The sequence below is a fragment of the Hylobates moloch genome, unplaced genomic scaffold, assembly GCF_009828535.3.
Source record: "Hylobates moloch isolate HMO894 unplaced genomic scaffold, HMol_V3 SCAFFOLD_6, whole genome shotgun sequence".
NCBI classification, from domain to species: Eukaryota; Metazoa; Chordata; class Mammalia; order Primates; family Hylobatidae; genus Hylobates; species Hylobates moloch.
This window is the reverse complement of record NW_026652281.1, coordinates 137,964,602-137,986,027: the sequence shown is the minus strand read 5'-3', so window position 1 is coordinate 137,986,027 and position 21,426 is coordinate 137,964,602.

Genomic DNA, 21,426 nt, shown 5'->3' with positions numbered 1-21,426 from the left:
GGCAAAGTGCCCCATGGCAAGGGACCTCTGAAGACCTGCACATTGAGGAGAAAGTGTAAGATTATTACTGGGTATATTTGTATTACCTTGGAGAGATTCTTCCTCCCAGGTCCTTTTGTCTGATCCAGGCCAAGAACCTGTGTTGATTTCACTTAATCTGTGACCCCCTCTTCACTGAACATGTGTTTTGAAAAACCCTCATCTGCTACACATCAAACCCATATTTGTGACATGATTAGCAGGTCTCCAAAGAGGCTGAATCAAAGCCAATCTCAAGAGCAGGGCAGATTGAGCAATCTATTCTACAATAATGGAGGAGATTAGGGGAGGAGCGCTTTTCTGGATGCCTGATGTTTTCTCTTTCAGTTTTGTCTTCTTGTCATATCAATAACCATCATATATTTGATAGAGAGCCAATTTTCTGATAAATAGTTCACATGGTGAGAAATAATAGATCAGGATGAAAAAAATAGGTTTTTGTTCACCCATGGAAGATTCCACACCCTCAAAGCACTGTTCTGTGAGCGCCTGTCCTTCAATGTGTCACACGCAGTTGCTTAATGATAAACCAAAGTTGCTGTCAACCTGAGGACTTTTGCTGTTTCTCACATTAACCACGCAGCTTCAACCAGATCCTTTCACCCATTCCTCCCTTGCTTTGTTCATTGCTAAAGTAGGATACCAGCCAAGGTAACAATCCAGGGAAAAGAAGGCATATAAAATATACAGTGCCTTGCCTTCTTATTTGTTTGTTTAGCTAATCTTAATTTCTAAAGTTATTCTCTTAATCTCTAAAAATCTCTAACTCAAAGCAGCCAAGATTGAGACACATGTGGCTTTCTGAAACCCAAAGCCAGCATTGCTAATTGCGTACAGCACCACTTTCTCCTACTGCTTCCAGATGTGAGACCTCAGAACCTCAGGCAGTTACTTTAGAACTGACAGGTAAAGACAGTCTATTTGCCATTCCTGCAGCTGCTAAGCCAGGCATTTTCTCTGAATCCTAGCCATGGTTTGGGTGCCAAAGGAGTCAATTTCCCTTGCATTTGTGTGGTGCAATGTTTGTGTGTGTAATTTAGTAGATCATGGCATCACTAATGGGTGGCTGCTGAGAAGCTTTTAATTTGCATGGAACACATCCTTATGCTGAAAAGAAAGCCAAATTTTGCTTATGAATTGTCATCTGTCATTGAGAGAAAGTCTAGAAATATGTGGACTCACTTTCTTGAGGCTTTCTGGAGAGTTTAAAAACAACTCTAGGGCTGGGCACAGTGACTCATGCCTATAATACAAGTGATGCAGGAGGATGGCTTGAGGTCAGGAATTCGAGACCACCCTGGGCAACATAGCAAGACTCTGTCTCCAAATTATTATTTTTGTTTTGTTTTGTTTTTTGTTTGTTCTTTTATTATTATTATGCTTTAAGTTTTAGGGTACATGTGCACAATGTGCTGGTTTGTTACATATGTATACATGTGCCATGTTGGTGTGCTGCATCCATTAACTCGTCATTTAGCATTAAGTATATCTCCTAATGCTATCCCTACCCCACAACAGTCCCAGAGTGTGATGTTCCCCTTCCTGTGTCCATGTGTTTTTAATTAGCCTGGCATGATGGCGTGTGCCTATAGTTCTAGCTATGCTGGAGAGCCCAGGAGCTCGAGGTTACAATGGGTTATGATCACACCACTGCACTACAACCTGGACAACAGAGCAAGACTCTGACTCTAAAAACAAACAAACATACAGATATAACTCTGTGTAGGGAAAGGCATTTTAACCTCTTTTTATCCACCCCCTTCCCAGGTCTCCTTTCAAAGAGAGAGGGGAAAACTGCTAGAATAATTGGTCAGAGATCAAGAATTAATTGCAACATGAATATTAATGGATAGGGCCACTGCATTAAAAGGCCTTAATTCCTCTTGGGCTATTCTCTGTGTGCCTACACTACACGCAGCTTGGTCAGTATGTCAAATCAGGACTTGCCCTTGGCAGAACCTGTCAGCTGCCTCTCTTGTTCTGAAACTTCAAGAAACACTCACCTAGCTGAGTCAGGGTTTTCCTTGGAGCCCTGCCATCACTCTGCCTGCATGCTAAATCACTCTCGATGTGGCAATGGGTTAGTGTCTAATTCACTTTCAATTCCTTCTAACAAAAATATTTTATACATATACATATGTTTGTGTGTGTGTGTGTGTATATATATATATCATTCTAGTCAATAACCAAGTAAAACCTAGAGTTCATCAAATGTTGGTAGGTGCTTTGGAACAAAATTAGACAGGCAAGTGGACTAGGGAATTCAGGGAGGGAAGGGACATGTGTTCTGATTTCAAGTCGTATGGTCAGGAAAGCCCTCACTGAGAAAATGACAGTCGAATCATACCTGAAGAAGCCAGGATCTGGTCTTGTGACTATTTGGGGACAAGGACAATCCAGATATGAAAAAGACCAAAGGTAAACAGGAGGAGGCATTTCTGTGTGTCTGTGAGTAGTAAACAAGCTGAGTTGCCTGGACAGAGTGAGCAAGAGAAGAGTGACAGGATGGGACATCGGAGTTACCAGGTGGACAGAGGGCAGCAAATTGCATGGGACTTCTGGGTCACTATGATGGCTTTGGGTTTCACTCAGGGCAAGAGGGAATAAACAAAGACAATTCAGGTTGTCTAAGTTTCCTATTGATGCTATTTCAAATTTGTCACAAATTACCACATGGTTAGCGGTTTAAAATACCACAGATCGACTCTGTTATAGTTCTAAAAGTCAGAAGTCCAAAATCAGCTTCACTGGGCTGAGATCAAGGTGCAAGCAAGCCTGCTTTTTTTTTTTTTTTTCTGGAGGCTATGAGAAGATAATCTGTTTCCTTGCCTTCTTCAGGGTTTAGTGACTACCCATATTCCTTTGCTTTTTGCCCCTGCTTCCATCTTCAAAGTGCATCACTCCAATCTCTGCCTTCACCCCAGTACTTTATCCTCTGACTCCTCCAGCATCCCTCTGATTAACGCTTTTGTGATTATATCAGATCTGCACAGATAATCCAGGCCCATCACCCCATCTCAAGAATCTTAACTTGCTGGCTGGGTACAGTGGCTCAGCACTGTAATCCCAGCACTTTCAGAGGCCAAGGCGGGAGGATTACTTGAGGCCAGGAGTTTAAGACTAGCCTAGGCAACATAGAGAGACCTTGAATCCACAAAAAATAAAAATAAAAAAATTAACTAGGCATGCTGGTGTGTGCCTGCAGTCCCAGCAACTCAAGTGGAGGATCCCTTGAGCCCAGGAGTTGGAGGTCACAATGAGCTATGATCATGCCACTGCACTCCAGCCTAGGTGACAGAGCAAGACCTTGTCACTAAAAAAAAATAAATAAATAAAAAATTAGTTCTTAACTTACTTATTTCTACAAAGCCTCTTTTTCCATATAAGGTAAAATTCATAAGTTCCAGGGATTAGGACTTATTTCTATGGCCACTGTTCAGCCTACCACAGATAATCTGATTGGATTTAGGTTTCCAAAGAATTGTCTGGATGCTCTGTTGAAAATGAACTTTTGGACTGTACGAGCAGAAACAAAAAAACCAATTAGGTGGCTCTTAGGCAAGAGATGATGATGCTTCAGTCTTAGGCAAGAGATAATGACGGTTCATCAGGGGTATTGAGAAGCCATACCTTGGAAATGTTTTAAAAACAAAACCAACGTATTTTGCTGATCTGGGTCATGAGAAAAATAGAAGAGAAACTGATTCCTTTAAGTTTTTAGTTTTAGCAGCTAGAAGGATAGATATTCTTTTTCCTAAGTGGGAAAGGTTATTGATTATTGAAGGAGAAGATTTGGAGGAAAGATAATGGATTTAGTTTCATATATTAAATTTAAAATTCCTATTGAAGACCCAAGCTGAGATGTCAACATTTGAATTAAATATTAATATTTGAGCCTAAACAGGTGCATCAAGCTAGGCTTTACCATAATTGTGCACTGAGAATTATTATACATTGTACTTGAAATACCTTTGGCTATTATTCCTTGGATATAATTCAGACAGAAATATTGTGAGAACAAGGAAACATGGAAGATATGCTATAGCAGATCAGGATTCATGAGCTAACAAAACTCTAGCTGTAATACCATCAAAATGCCATGCAAGAGACCCAAGATCCCATTTAACACGAACACTGTATGTATTTGCAAACATAGTTGAAATTTCCAAGGCTGACGCTGAGATGTATAGAGATCCTGTTTCTCGGCTTATGGTCTATTAATCTGGGAACTTAAACTCTGGTTTGCATCAGAATCAGCAGAGTAGTGTGTTAAAATGCATCTTTCTGGATCCCGTCTCCAGATGACTCAGGAGGTCTAGATGATAGTAGTAGTGGTCTGCAACCCAGATAACATTGAGAAAGAGCAAAGGAAGGACAGATGGGCTGTGGTAAATGAGTGTTTGTGGTGGGTGTTTTATTTGGTTTGGTTAGTAGTTAAGAACTCACTGAGCAGTCACCATGGGTAGGTATGATCTCACTTTATTCTCACAATACTTTAAGAAGTGGGAGGAAAGTATATTATTACTCTCATTTTGCAGATGAGAAAACTGAAGGCATAGAAATTAGATGAATTTCCCAGATTACGCAGCAGTCAAGGCAGAGTTGATGTTTTCTGCTGAGCTTATTTGGCTCTAACTCCCACATCCATGCTGGTACCCAGTGTTCTATGTTGGGGATGGGAACATGGATCAATTGAGTGGTGTAAAAGATGGAAGGGTATGACTCCAAGATACTGCTGATAATGTCTGGATTTCTGTTGGAATTAGTAGGGCAAGCTCTGCAGCCAGGCTGCCTGGTTTCAAACCTGTACTCTGCCACTTGACAGCAAGGCGACATTGGCTATGCTATTTCACCTCTGTAAGTTTCACTTTTCCCCTCTACATATAGAGATATAAATAGCACCTATATCATCAGTTATCGTGTTGGTGAAATAAGATGATACTTTGAAGTCCTATTCTCCATGGCCTCCAAAATCTCTCCGTGATCTGCTGTCCTGTTTGCTCCTCAACTTACTATCTGTACTATTTACTTCACCATTGTGCATCTTGCTCAAAGATGCTTGCTTCTTTTTATTCCACAAACAAATCTGGCTCATTGGGGACATTTATCTCAGAATTTTCATCTGCCTGGAAAACTCTCCCTTTCCCTCCCTCTCCCAGACTGTAATATGGCAATTTTTTTCTTATTGAGGTCTCAGTTCACATGTTTCTCCCATAGATAAGTCATTCCTGTACATTCAACAGAAAGTAGTCCTCTATTTCCTGGTCACTATCATATTACGGTTTTATCTATCTTTTCATAATGTGTATCACTATGTGTATTTGTGGTGTTTGTTTACAGGTTTATTATTATCCCTACAACTAAAATTCAAGGTGCATAATGTCGCTTGTTCATTACCACAGTCTGAGCTCTTAGAACAGTACCTGACACGCAGAGGGTACTCAATGAAAACTTATAGACGGGAAGAAAAAGAAGGGAGTGAAGGAGTGCTGTGTATGACTAAAAAATTTAGGGAAAGAACCCACAGTGGGAATCACTAGCTCCTAGATATCATTAAATTCAGGACCCATAACCACATTTTTAATATCTTTAGAAAATCCACATTTAACTGGAAATTGTCCCATGCACACAACTCATTTTCCAAACCCATCCCAGACAGAGGGATCAAACAGATGGACTCTGCATTGCACCTGGGAGTGCAGCCAAATCTAGCTGTGCTGGCTGCGTTGGAAAATCTTACAGAAATGGAGTAGAATCTACAAATTTCAAAGGGGAGTGAGGTCCTGCATCCCACTTCCAATTTTAGATCACACAGGTCATGGCTTTTAAATGGACATTTGTATTGTTTTTCTCTGCTTAATGTTTGTTCCTTTTCTATTGGGGATGATGAGACATCATCTGGCATTTCTGCCTATCTCATCACCACGATTATCTGCCAGGCAGAGGATGGCTGTTTTGGGGAAAAGATACAGCTTCTTTTCCCCAAAAAGCTTCTCCAGTGAATCAAGTACATGTACCCCTTCTTCTTCAGGGTCGTGGACAATGGTGAGGGAAGCAACAGGAAAGGTTTTGTGTGTTGAAAGACATTTTGGGATCCCTCATTTATTTACCAGTTTCAATTAGCAGTTGAGCAGAAACGCCTTTTAATTGAGACATAAACAGGGTCAATTCCCAAAGAAGAACTATGGTCTGTGTTAGGAAGAACTTTTGAACCCCCTCTGGGGCATCTATAATGAGATTTTTTCAAGATGGCAGCACCAGAGACTTGACATTTGAGAACATCCATCTTATTGAATCTGGGATCTTCTCAGTCTAAATGGCAGGCCTTTTGCTGTCCTCCTAACTTTGACAAAATAAGTGTTGGGATTCAGTCCACTTCAGCAAATACTTACAGAAGAACATCTACCATGTTCCAGGCCCCATGAGTTGGTGTTACCATGGTAAACTAGGCACTTATCTCATGGAGATTACAGTCCAGTGGAAAATAAAGTCAAGGAAATAGATCATTACAATGCAATGCAAACTAGGCTATATATATAATAGGATATATTATACAGTACTTTTTGGAGCACAGAGATATGTACCTAATACAGACTTAGGTGGGAAAAAGAGTCTACCAGACAAAGCAATATCCTAAGCTGAAACCTGAATGATTAGATGTAACTGAAAGGATTTTGGACCAGAAGTCAACATACGTGGATTCGGGCCTGATTCTTTGAGTTATTAGCTTTGTACATTTAAGTAAGTCATTAATTTTTTTTAATAGTCTCCTGTCTTGGAATTCGGGATAATGGTTCAGCCATCTCACAGGACCAGGTAAAAACAATAGATGTGCAAATGATTGGTAAATTCTAAAGCCTTTTACAAAATTCTAGCTATTATGTGAGGCACCATTTGCTATCAATACTCCAGCACCTCAGCTTGTTTGTGTTTGAATTGGGGCCAGAAAGTTTGGTTTCATCCTTTCCCAGCATCATTTATCTCTGAAAGTTCTTGAGGTTATTTCATGACCAAGCTTTACGAATGTAAACCCAAATTTATTGCTAGCTTAACTCTGCAGATATTCAGTCTTATCCTCTGCCGCACCTCAAGCTCTGACCCTATAGAGTTTTCTCTACTCTTTATACTTTTCTAGGAAACAAAAGAACATGATCCATGGATATTTATTAATATGATTTGTGGTTTGTCAGCAGATTTGGGAATAAAATGTTAATATTCAAGCACCATAACTGAATCACATTTAAATAAAACACAAGATTCTATTGCAAAGCAAATATGAGGAGCAAGCTCTTCCATGGCAGTATAGCAAGATATGACTTCATTCCTCATCTTTTTTTTTTTTTTCTTTGAGATGGAGTCTCGCTCTGTCACCCAGGCTGGAATGCAGTGGCATGATCTCTGCTCACTGCAACCTTCACCTCCTGGGTTCAAGCGATTCTCCTGCCTCAGCCTCCTGAGTAGCTGGGATTACAGGCATGTGCCACCACACCTGGCTAATTTTTGTGTTTTTAGTAGAGACGGGGTTTCACCATGTTGGTCAGTCTGGTCTCAAACTCCTGAGCTCGTGATCCGCCCACCTCGGCCTCCCAAAGTGCTGGGATTACAGGCATGAGCCACCATGCCCAGCCCATTCCTCATCTTTTATAAAGCATAATAGCACTTTTAACTCATGGGGCAGCCCCTTTCACCTACTGCCTTTAGAGGCAAGTTAAAGGTCTCCTAAACAGAAATACATTTTTCCACTAATGAATGTAATAGTAGTGTGTTCATCTCCAGTGTGATCTGGGATTACTTATGAGATAGTAAACCAAACTCTAGAAACCCTGGGCCTAATGCCCAAAAAGCCCATGTCAATTTCTTAAATAGATTTGGGAAAACACACACACACACACACACACACACACACCCAAATGAAGACTGAGTTTGGAGAGCAAAAGACAACCTGAAAGAAAATGAGATCCACTAAGGATTAATCTATGGAGACAGCACTTATGTCCTGCCCTACATTGTCCTAATTTGAAATAAGCAAGTACTTTTTTTTAGAAACAGACTTTTCCAGAAAACCTTGAAGCTGGATGAGATCTCTTCCTCATACCAGAGCTCAGAGAGCTAAGATAAAAGATAACTTACAATGTAACACCACCTCCAGACTTGCATAATTTGGCCAAGGACTCAAATTGATAAAAGAAAGCTAAATCAGTAGGTTGAGACAAGAATTGATGGATAAATTTTTCTCAGAAGATGTTGTGATTCATTAAAATTTAGCTGAGAATTTCTAGAATTAGACGTTTCCATCTGAAGCTTTTTGAGGGGGGAGAAAGTGTAGTAAATGGTTAAAAATCTGAATTCTGAACTCTAGTTATAGTAAATTTAGCTGTGCTGTTTGCATTTGGGGTTAACACAGAAAAGCATTCATTTCCCTTCTTACCAAAAGGATGAAATCTAGTGAAAGAGCAATCCTCTAAGAAAATAGGAAATGGTGGAGATAGCAAATCTTCTTCCAGAGTATCAGCTAAAGGGAGTCACTGATGGGGTAGTATAGAGAGAAGGTGAGTTGAGGATGTCTTCACATTTAAGAAAAAGCATCTTTTAGCATAACTGAGACAGATATCTGTTTGTGTTCAATTCAAACTTTACATTTTTTCTAAAGGAAGGATATCTTTCTACCCAAACGAAAGTAGAATCACAGAGGTAGCACAGAGATGCCTCAAAAACAGAAAGCTGACACTATTAGAATATATCAATTATTCTCCTTTCTGCCCTCATTCTTAACATGCTTCTTCCTGCCCTCATATTTAACTCTGCCCAATTTTGCATCCTTCAGTTAAGTGTTTCCCCCATTTCTATATTATGAATTCAAACAAGATTGAGACCAAATATTGTATCTCTCTTTGTATTCTTCCCTCACCTTGCCCACTAAGTGCGCGTATAATAAGCGTCCACAAAGTATTTGGTAAAAAAAGAAAATAAATAATTAAAGTTGGATTCTCAAAGAGTCAGCACTTTTTTTCCTATCAAGTCTTGCCATGGGCAAAATGAGGAAGAAATATGTTTTAATTAAGTACCCTCATTGCTACTCTTTTATTACTTGCTATTCCTACCCAAATCTCCTCATTCTGCCTACTTCTTTCCCTCTAGACATGACATATATTGCAAACATCCATGTGTCAAAACTTAACCTGTTTTACTTCTCATTTATGTAAGGAATTATGTTTTCAGATTTTCAGGGTAAAAATTGGTTTCCTGATAAACTAATCCATGATCCAATAGCTAATGGCTCATCATACTTTAGGTGTGCTAGTCCTAACTATTTCATAGGAGACCCCTGGAGACACAACGCCTTTATGAAAAGATTCTATGTCTAATTCTAGAGTGTTTAATAGGCCAATGGAAAGATAATCTACAGTGGAGAAGTTTTCTAGTGCCCTTCAAATCTCTTAGCCTGCAACTTGCTTTAAGATCTAGTTAGGAACAAGCATCCACACAAAAAAAAATATGAAAAGTCAAGATTAAAGAGAACATCAATCATTCGATTTTCAAAGAGTCACGCCTAGGCAACTGGTGCCAAAAGCCTCATAAATGAACAGCTGCTTGAGATGAGCTTGTATTTTACGTACTTAAATACATTAATCTTAGAAATACGAACAAGAAGTCAGTGAAGCTGTTTCTTTATTCTTCGAAAGCTCAGATCAAGTTGCCCTCCTCCACTTGATTTTCCTGCATCTGTTATTTTTCTGTAGGTTGCCAGAATTCCAAGATATGAATGATCATTGCAACTTAAATAGGCCATTTTGGCTAAAGAGAAAATCCAAAGGGGAAGTAACAGGCAAAGAAAGTCTGCTATGGGCTGAATATAAAAAGAGGTGACTGCAGAGAACATGCTTCTAAATGTGAGGAATTGAAGAAAGAGTGCTTAATTTTATAGCTCATCTTTGATTTTTAGAGGAAGAATACTTAGCTGAACACAGAGGGAGAAGAAAGAGTAGCAAAAAGGCTCCAAAGCAGGTCTTTGAGTAAGGACACTTGCTCTGCCACTTATAGGATGCTTTAATCTGGAAGATTGGAAGTCACTTTGCTTTTGGGAGCCCAGGTTGCCCCATATAAAATATAAAAGATGTTAGACCAAATGGTCTCCAGTGTCCCTTTGGAGAGATGACCTGATGCTCGAGGAGTTCAGAAAACTACTTGGGGTGTTTGGACCTGTCAGCTCTATGATTAAAATTTTCATTCATATTTATTTTCCTCCCGTGCATTCTCAGGGTGCTTGGCAGTAGATTAGGTGTAGCGCTCAGTTCCCAGGACTTTGGATCTGAAAAATGTAGTGTCACTTTCTCATCATTGATTCCGATTGTATATTTTGGTTTATGATGCATAAACCATATTGTGAAAAATAAACCCTCTGAGCTGATCTACTGAACCATTAAATGCTGCATCTTATCTGCAGGTGAAGTTTTCTAAAAGGATTTATCTACTGATAGACCATGAAGCCAACTACAATGATGTGATGTACTTTGGAGCTTTCAAACAGGCACAGATTTCTGGTTGAGAGGGAGTGCAAACAGATTCTGGCCTTCAGAATTGGTGGGAATAATACAAAGCTTGGAAAAACCTAGCATAGATAGTATTTAATATGGTACATTCAATAAACATGTATTGAGCACTTATTGTGTTCCTGGCACTGTGCTAGGCACTAGGAAGCAGAAGTAGGACAACTTGGTCCTTGCCCCCAAGGAAGCTTATGGTTTAAAGAGTGTTATGAGAGTTTCATATGAGACAGCCTTCAGTTGAATGTCAGGAAAGACCTCTCTCCATAATAGCATTTAACAATTGAAAGGCATCTCTTCCGTCTCTCCTAAAGGAAGAAGAACAGTTCTTTCAGATATTCCTCACATGGGATGTTTTCCATTTTCTATCTCTGAAAACACTGCAGTTTTTCTCCCGTAAGTGGGACCATCAGAAGTGAACCCCAGATGCATCTAATCTGAGAAGAGAGAAATAGGACTCTCCTTTCTTATTCTGAGCACATAGTTACATTAATATAGCCTGCAATCCTATTAGCAATATTAATAATAAAATAGTAAAGTGACAATAATGATGATGGTGATAAACAAAAATAATAAGAAAGCCAAGACTTTCAATGCTTGAACTAAAGTTCATATTCCATCTCCATCTTGGTTTGAATTCCCCCAAAAGCAGAGGTAGGTGGGGCACAGTAACAAGGCCTAGATCACCTGACTCTCTGCAGTCTATTCTCTACATGCTGCTCCTTCTGCTGAGAAACCCCTCCTCTCTTCCCACAGGTCTCTCCTTGCCCACTCTCCAGCTGGCGGTGCCGTTAACAACCTCAGGTACCAGCCTAGATACCACATGCTTCATTCAGAAAGTTTTTCTCAGCTCCCAGGCCTTGGCAGATTGCCCCCTTGAGTTTTCACGGCATCTTGCCTTTGCTTTTTACAGCACTAGTCTTGCTATGTTCAAATTGCCTGTTGTGTGTTTGGATTCATGTGACTGTGAATTCAAAATGGACATAGAGGGTGAATGAATAAATAAATGAGTGATGTTGCCTACTTTGCTCAAGGCCAACTGAGCATGAGTTCCCCCCCATAACTCTGATTTCGAAGAAAGCACAGATCTGCCTTCAGCACATATTTTCACTTATTCCCAGTGAGTATTCTTTCACCGGGCTTACTCTGGTTTCCTCAAGCCCATGAAATAAGACTTATTTTGGCTATTGAAACAGATTAAAGAAAACATGTGGTTTTTAGGAACTGCTTGGTAGCTGTTAGGAGGGACGATCCCACAATAATCAGGCTTCTCTCAGCCTGTAAGTTCCAGTGAGTCTTTCCAAGCCAGCTCTGTATGGTATGCTCAAGTCTCAAGGTTCTGTGGGTCCAAAGATGATGCTATTAATGATGCAAGAAGATGTGAAAACAATGTAGTTTCCCCCTTAAAACTCACTCAGAAAAGGCCCCATGCAGCCCAGTAAAACAAAAGTCAGGACCTGAAGAATCTGCAGAAGAATGGGGAAGAATGCAGGCAATAATGCCTCTGAGATCTTGAATTAAACCTCAGGTCTGCCCCTTACGAACTGTATTATCTCACATTAGTTTTTTATATTCTATGAGCCTCACTCTCCTCTATTGTAAAATGAGGATAACATTCCAGCTTGTTAGGTTAAATGATATTTGCATGTTGTGGACCCAACAGGCTTCCAGCTGTTTGCTTTTTTCAAAACCATGCCTGGGATTTAATATACTTTAATCTTAAAAGATGCATGATTATAATAACATACATACCAAAGAATATCCCATTTGAAGTGGAGACAAAAAGGCAATAGGTTACTACTTTTAAGGAGCAGATACCTCTTCTACAAAGGTTCTTTTAAACCAGTGCTTTTCAACCTTGGACATAAACCATGCTCACCTGCAAGGCTTGTTAAAATAAAGATTGATGGGCCCAGCCCCCAGAGTATCTACTGAAATAAATATGAAATGGGGCTAGAAAGTTTCTATTTCTAACAAGCTCCTAGGTAATAGGGATGCTTTCAGTCCTCAGACCACATATTTTGGGTATCTTGAGGACATCAAGACCAATACCCAGCACCTATAACATTTCCCGGTGCAGAGCAAATACTTGGTATGAATAAATATTATTTTGGCATCCACTAAGAAGTGCCCAAGAAAGCAATGGATGGACTGAACATTTCTGGAGAACAAGCCACAGACTGTCCTCAGTTGCAGTATACCCATGCTAAATCCTTCAGAGCCTCAGCATTGCCTATTAGCTCATCACTCTCTAAAAGTACATTATTCTCTTTTGAATTAGAAGTTAATTTTTCATATACTTAACTTCAGTTTTGAGAATGTTCTAATCTATTACATTTCTAAGAGTACTCCTTCATTTCCAAAATTTAGGGTACAAAAGGGTATCAGATTAGAATGAGTCAGGGGGCAGAATTGAAAACAGAGTCTCCTCAGATACAATTTTACTCAAAAAGTAGGTCCTCTGCCTCTGTTTCCACTGAAAATATGAAGAAGAGAATGGTTAGATCACAGACATGAAAGAGGAATCAGGGATCTAAATAAAACACTCCCTTACCCTGAAGTTGGCTAGGCATCAAGGCAGGGATAAGAAGGATCACAGGATGTGGACCAGGTAACTTCTAAGAACCCTTTTTCACCAGCACCAACAAAGGAAGAGATTGAGAATCAGGTTTAACTCCAGATCCCAACCTTTTCTTTGTAACCAAGATGTTCACCCCTACCATTTGAACACTTCTAAGAATAATTGAGGAACTCCTCCTTATAAATGAGAGAGGATGGCCAGGTGTGGTGGCTCACAGCTGTAATCCCAACACTTTGGGAGACCAAGGTTGGAGGGTCCTTGGAACCCAGGAGTTCAAGACCAGCCTGGGCAACAGGGTAAGGCCCTGTCTACAAAAAATTTAAAAATTAACTGCATGTGCTAGTGCATGCCTGTAGTTCCAGCTACTCAGGAAGCTGAAGCAGGATCACTTAAGCCCAGGAGGCTGAGGATGCAGTGAGCCACAATCATGCCAGTACTTCAGCCTGGGCCACAGAGATACTGTCTAAAAAATAAAACAACAACAACAACAACAAAACTTGCAAATATTCCAATGACCCAATTTCTCCTTCTTAAGGAACCATGACCTCTCACTTTTTACCAGGACATTATCAGGTTCAGAGGGGACGTTGTGCACTGAAAATTGAGTTGGCCATATGGTACCTGATTCATTCACTGATTATTTTAACTAATTACTGGAAACCTATATGACAAGTATTGTGCTGGGCCCTGGGGATACCAGATCAAATTCGCTTGATCCCTATCTTCACAGACCTAACAATTTAGTTGTAGAGACACTATGTTCTGACAGACAGAGTTTTAACAAGACAATATCACATTCAGACTTTCCCAGAATATCCCTAAGCCCTGTATTGGTACAGAGAAATGTTCTGAGATGGGTGTTAAAATGCAGCCCCCAGGCTTCACCTTCACAGAGTTCATTACATCTGGGGTCATGCCATGAACCTAAATTTTTCACAAGTTCCAAAACTTTTCTAAGGTAGGTGGTCTTCATATCACACTCTGGAAACACTGCTCTATTAAAGGGTACCATTCTTCACTAATGGATTTTTATGCAGTCCTATATGTAGGCCAGATTGTATTTCCTCCAATTTTAATAAAGGAATTACTTCAAATTAAATCTCTGTGCTTCACTCTCTTCCTCTGCTATTACAAAGACCTTCCGGGAGCTGTTTTAATTAAGTAATTCATGGAGAGAACACCTGTTCAGGTATGCCTTGGCTTTACTTGGAAAACAATGATTGAAAACCAAAATCTTACTATTCCTGGAAGGCGATGGGCATCTCTTGTTTGAAGACATAGATAATATTTGCAAAAGAGGGGAGGGCAGTGCAAGCATATGTTAGGCTGCATGTAGATTCATGTACCATCTGATAATATTGACGCACTGAGGTCTGATTTCATGCTGCCATTCTAGGCACTGCAAATGGCTATGCAGTTTTTCCCTTTTTTCAAATAAGTTTTATTGTTCACATTTGGGGCTAACAACATGATTGATGAGATACACATAGATCATAAAATGAAGCTTTTCAAATAGAATAATCCTAAATTGGAGGTTCCAAGATGGCTGAATAGGAACAGCTCCAGTCCACAGGTCCCAGAGTGAGTGACGCAGAAGACGGGTGATTTCTGCATTTCTAACTGAGGTACCAGGTTCATCAAACTGGGGCTTGTCAGACAGTGGGCCCAGCCCACGGAGTGTGAGCCACAGCAGGGCGGAGCATCACCTCACCTGGGAAGTGCAAGGGGACAGGGAATTCCCTTTCCTAGCCAAGGGAAGCTGTGGCAGACGGTACCTGGAAATTTGAGACACTCCCACCCTAATACTGCACTTTTCCAATGGTCTTAGCAAATGGCACACCAGGAGATTATATCCCGTGCCTGGCTCAGAGGGTCCCACACCCACAGAGCCTCACTCACTGCTAGCACAACAGTCTGAGATCAAACTGCAAGGCAGCAGCGAATCTGGGGGAGGGGTGTCCACCATTGCTAAGGCTTGAGTAGGTAAACAGAGTGGCCAGGAAGCTCAAACGGAGTGGAGCCTACCACAGCTCCACTATAGAGGCGGGCAGGCCTCTATAGACTCCACCTCTGGGGGCAGGGCATAGCTGAATAAAAAGCAGCAGAAACTTCTGCAGACTTAAATGTCCCTGTCTGACAGCTTTAAAGAGAGCAGTGGTTCTCCCAGCATGGAGTTTGAGACCTCAGAATGGACAGACTGCCTCCTCAAGTGGGTCCCTGACCCCTGTATAGCCTAACTGGGAGACACCTCCCAGTAGGGGCTGACTGACACCTCATACAGCCGGGTGCACCTCTGAGATGAAGCTTCCAGAGGAAGGATCAGGCAGCAACATCTGCTGTTCTGCAATATTTGCTGTTCTGCAGCCTCTGCTGGTGATACCTAGGCAAACAGGGTCTGGAGTGAACCTCCAGCAAACTCCAACAGACCTGCAGCTGAGGGTCCTGACTGTTAGAAGGAAAACTAACAAACAGAAAGGACATCCACACCAAAACCCCATCTGTACATCACCATCATCAAAGACCAAAGGTAGATAAAACCACAAAGATGGGGAGAAACCAGAGCAGAAAAGCTGAAAATTCTAAACATCAGAGCAGCTCTTCTACTCCAAAGGAACACAGCTCCTTGCCAGGAACAGAACAAAGCTGGACAGAGAATGACTTTGACGAGTTGAGAGAAGAAGGCTTCAGACTATCAGTAAAAACAAACTTCTCCAAGCTAAAGAAGGATGTTCAAACCCATCAGAAAGAAGCTAAAAACCTTGAAAAAAAGATTAGACAAAGGGCTAACTAGAATAAACAGCCTAGAGAAGACTTTAAATGACCTGATGGAGCTGAAAACCATGGCATGAGAACTATGTGACTCATGCACAAGCTTTAGTAGCTGATTTGATCAAGTGGAAGAAAAGGTATCAGTGATTGAAGATCAAATGAATGAAATGAAGTGAGAAGAGAAGTTTAGAGAAAAAAGAGTAAAAAGAAATGAACAAAGCCTCCAAGAAATATGGTACTATGTGAGAAGACCAAATCTATGACTGATTGGTGTACCTGAAAGTGACGAGGAGAAAGGAACCAACTTGGAAAACACTCTTCAGGGTATTATCCAGCAGAACTTCCCCAACCTAGCAAGGCAGGCCAACATTCAAATTCAGGAAATACAGAGAACACCACAAAAATATTCCTCGAGAAAAGAAACTACAAGACAAATAATAGTCAGATTCACCAAAGTTGAAATGAAGGAAAAAATGTTAAGGGCAGCCAGAGAGAAAGGTCACGTTACCCACAAAGAGAAGCCCATCAGACTAACAGCAGATCTCTCAGCAGAAAACCTACAAGCCAGAAGAGAGTGGGAGTCAATATTCAACATTCTTAAAGAAAAGAATTTTCAATCCAGAATCTCAAATCCAGCCAAACTAAGATTCATAATTGAAGGAGAAATAAAATCCTTTACAGACAAACAAATGCTGAAAGATTTTGTCACCACCAGGCCTGCCTTAAAAGAGCTCCTGAAGGAAGAACTAAACATGGAAAGGAAAAACCAGTACCAGCCACTGCAAAAACATGCCAAATTGTAAAGACCATTGATGCTAGGAACAAACTGCATCAAATGACAAGCAAAATAACCAGCTAATATCATGATGACAGGATCAAATTCACACATAACAATATTAACCTTAAATGTAAATGGGCCAAATGCTCCAATTAAAAGGCACAGACTGGCAAATTGGATAAAGAGTCAAGACCCATCAGTGTGCTGTATTCAGAAAACCCATCTCATGTGCAGAGACACACATAGTCTCAAAATAAAGGGATGGAGGAAGATCTACCAAGCAAATGGAAAACAAAAAAAAAGCAGCAGTTGCAATCCTAGTCTCTGATAAAAAAGACTTTAAACCAACAAAGATCAAAAGAGACAAAGAAGGCCATTACATAATGGTAAAGGGATCAATTCAACAAGAAGAGCTAACTATCCTAAATATATATGTACCCAATACAGGAGCACCCAGATTCATAAAACAAGTCCTTAGAAACCTACAAAGAGACTTAGATTCCCACACAATAATAATGGGAGACTTTAACACCCCCCTGTTAATATTAGACAGATCAACGAGACAGAAAGTTAACAAGGATATCCAGGAATTGAACTCTGCTCTGCACCAAGTGGACCTAATAGACATCTACAGAACTCTCCACCCCAAATCAGCAGAATATACATTCTTCTTAGCACCACATCGCAGTTATTCCAAAACTGACCACGTAGTTGGAAGTAAAGCACTCCTCAGCAAATGTAAAAAACATAAATTTTAACAAAGTGTCTCTCAGACCACAGTGCAATCAAACTAGAACTCAGGATTAAGAAACTCACTCAAAACCACTCAACTACATGGAAACTGAACAACCTGCTCCTGAATGACTACTGGGTACATAACGAAATGAAGGCAGAAATAAAGAAGGTTTCATTTGAAACCAATGAGAAAAAAGACACAACATACCAGAATCCCTGGGACACATTTAAAGCAGAGTGTAGAGGGAAATTTATAGCACTAAATGCCCACAAGAGAAAGCAGGAAAGATCTAAAATTGACATCCTAACATCACAATTAAAACAACTAGAGAAGAAAGAGCAAACACATTCAAAAGCTAGCAAAAGGCAAGAAATAACTAAGATCAGAGCAGAACTGAAGGAAATAGAGACATAAAAAAACCCTTCAAAAAATCAATGAATCCAGAAGCTGGTTTTCTGAAAAGATCAACTAAATTGATAGACCACTAGCAAGACTAATAAAGAAGAAAAGAGAGAAGAATCAAATAGATGCAATAAAAAATGATAAAGGGGATATCACCACTGATCCCACAGAAATACAAGCTACCATCAGAGAATACTATAAACACCTCTATGCAAATAAACTAGAAAATCTAGAAGAAATGGATAAATTCCTCGACACATACACCCTCCCAAGACTAAACCAGGAAGAAGTTGAATCCCTGAATAGACCAATAACAGGCTCTGAAATTGAGGCAATAATTAATAGCTTACCAACCAAAAAAGTCCAGGACCAGATAGATTCAAGCCGAATTCTACCAGAGGTACAAACAGGAGCTGGTACCATTCCTTCTGAAACTATAGCAATCAATAGAAAAAGAGGGAATCCTCCCTAATTCATTTTATGAGGCCAACATCATTCTGACACCAAAGCCGGGCAGAGACACAACAAAAAAAGAGAATTTTAGACAAATATCCCTGATGAATATCGATGCAAAAATCCTCAATAAAATACTGGCAAACTGAATCCAGCAGCACATCAAAAAGTTTATCCACCGTGATCAATTTGGCTTCTTTCCTGGGATGCAAGGCTGGTTCAACATACACAAATCAATAAACATAATCCATCATATAAACAGAACCAAAGAGAAAAACCACATGATTATCTCAATAGATGCAGTAAAGGCCTTTGACAAAATTCAACAGCCCTTCATGCTAAAAACTCTCAATAAACTAGGTATTGATGGAATGTATCTCAAAATAATAAGAGCTATCTATGACAAACCCACAGCCAATATCATACTGAATGGGCAAAAACTGGAAGCATTCCCTTTGAAAACTGGCACAAGACAGGGATGCCTCTCTCACCACTCCTATTCAACACAGTGTTGGAAATTCTGGCCAGGGCAATCAGGCAAGAGAAAGAAATAAAGGGTATTCAATTAGGAAAAGAGGAAGTCAAATTGTCCCTGTTTGCAGATGACATGATTGTATATTTAGAAAACCCCATCGTCTCAGCCCCAAATCTCCTTAAGCTGATAAGCAAATTCAGCAAAGTCTCAGGATACAAAAATCAATGTGCAAAAATCACAAGCATTCTTATACATCAATAACAGACAAACAGAGAGCCAAATCATGAGTGAACTTCCATTCACAATTACTTCAAACAGAATAAAATACCTAGGAATCCAACTTACAAGGGATGTGAAGGACCTCTTCCAGGAGAACTACAAACCACTGCTCAATGAAATAAAAGAGGACACAAACAAATGGAAGAACATTCCATGCTCATGGATAGGTAGAATCAATATTGTGAAAATGACCATATTGCCCAAGGTAATTTATAGATTCAATGCCATCCCCATCAAGCTACCAATGACTTTCTTCACAGAATTGGAAAAAAACTACTTTAAAGTTCATATGGAACCAAAAAAGAGCCCGCATTGCCAAGACAATCCTAAGCCAAAAGAACAAAGCTGGAGGCATCACACTACCTGACTTCAAACTATACTACAAGGCTACAGTAACCAAAATAGCATGGTACTGGTACCAAAGAGAGATATGGACCAATGGAACAGAATAGAGCCCTCAGAAATAATACCACACATCTACAACTATCTGATCTTTGACAAACCTGACAAAAACAAGAAATGAGGAAAGGATTCCCTATTTAATAAACGGTGCTGGGAAAACTGGCTCGCCATGTGTAGAAAACTGAAACTTGATCCCTTCCTTACTCCTTATACAAAAATTAATTAAAGATGGATTAAAGACTTACATATTAGACCCAAAACCATAAAAACCCTAGAAGAAAACCTAGGCAATACCATTCAGGACATAGGCATGGGCAAGGACTTCATGTCTAAAACACTGAAAGCAATGGCAACAAAAGCCAAAATTGACAAATAGGATCTAATTAAACTAAAGAGCTTCTGCATAGCACAAGAAACCACCATCAGAGTGAACAGGCAACCTACAGAATGGGAGAAAATTTTTACAATCTACCCATCTGACAAAGGGCTAATATCCAGAATCTACAAAGAACTTAAACAAATCTACAAGAAAAAATCAAACGACTCCGTCAAAAAGTGGGCAAAAGATATGAACAGACACTACTCAAAAGAAGATATTTATGCTGCCAACAGACACATGAAAAAATTCTCATCATCACTAGCCATCAGAGAAATGCAAATCAAACCACAATGAGATACCATCTCATACCAGTTAGAATGGTGATGATTAAAAAGTCAGGAAACAACAGACGATGGAGAGGATGTGGAGAAATAGGAATGCTTTTACACTGCTGGTGGGACTGTAAACTAGTTCAACCATTGTGGAAGACAGGGTGGTGATTCCTCAAGGATCTAGAACTAGAAATACCACTTGACCCAGCCATCCCATTACTGGGCATATACCCAAAGGATTGTAAATCGTGCTGCTATAAAGACACATGCACACGTATGTTTATTGCAGCGCTATTCACAATAGCAAAGACTTGGAAGCAACCCAAATGTCCATCAATGATAGACTGGATTAAGAAAATGTGGCACATATACACCATGGAATACTATGTAGCCATAAAAAAGGATGAGTTTATGTCCTTTGTAGGGACATGGATGAAGCTGAAAACCATCATTCTGAGCAAACTATCACAAGGACAGAAAACCAAACACCGCATGTTCTCACTCATAGGTGGGAATTGAAAAATGAGAACCCATGGACACAGGGTGGGGAATATCACACACCGGGGCCTGTTGTGGGGTGAGGGGAGGGGGGAGGGATAGCATTAGGAGATATACCTAATGTAAATGACGAGTTAATGGGTGCAGCATACCAACATGGCACATGTATACATACGTAACATATATGTTGTACACATGTACCTTAGAACTTAAAGTGTAATAAAAAATAAAATAATAAAAAAAGAGTAATCCTAAATTACACTTCTTATCAGTTTAGAAGGCATGACATCATGGGACAAATGCTTGACAGGCTTGAGTCCCAGTTCCTTCAGGACAAGGGAACAAGTGTGTGACCACAGATAAAGAAGGGCCAGTTTTAGAATGATGCCAAGACAGAGAGAGGTCATCATATACCCAGTCTACCTGAAGCCCCTGATAGACTTTGAGCACCTAATCCACTATTGCTGAAGGCAAGGCCATGTCAACGAAAGCTGTCCTTTCCTCCACCTTCCCCACTGGCACGGCCAAATGTTGTGTTAATGGCCTTTGCAAGTTTTAATTCTTTTGCCCTCTCCCCATAACATAAAAGGAGAATACAGATACAATTTACATTGTCAGACTAGCTTGACAAGACATTAGCACAGCCTGTAACCAGAGAAAAAAGTCCCTCAAACCCTTAATAAAAATTAGCTGGAAACTATGTCACATTTCAAATCAATATAAGTGCTTTTGTCTCTAAGCCAGGGGGAAAAATAAAAATACCAGAAAGAGATAACGTAATTGGGCTTCTGTTACATCAAAATGTTCTATGTTGCTAAG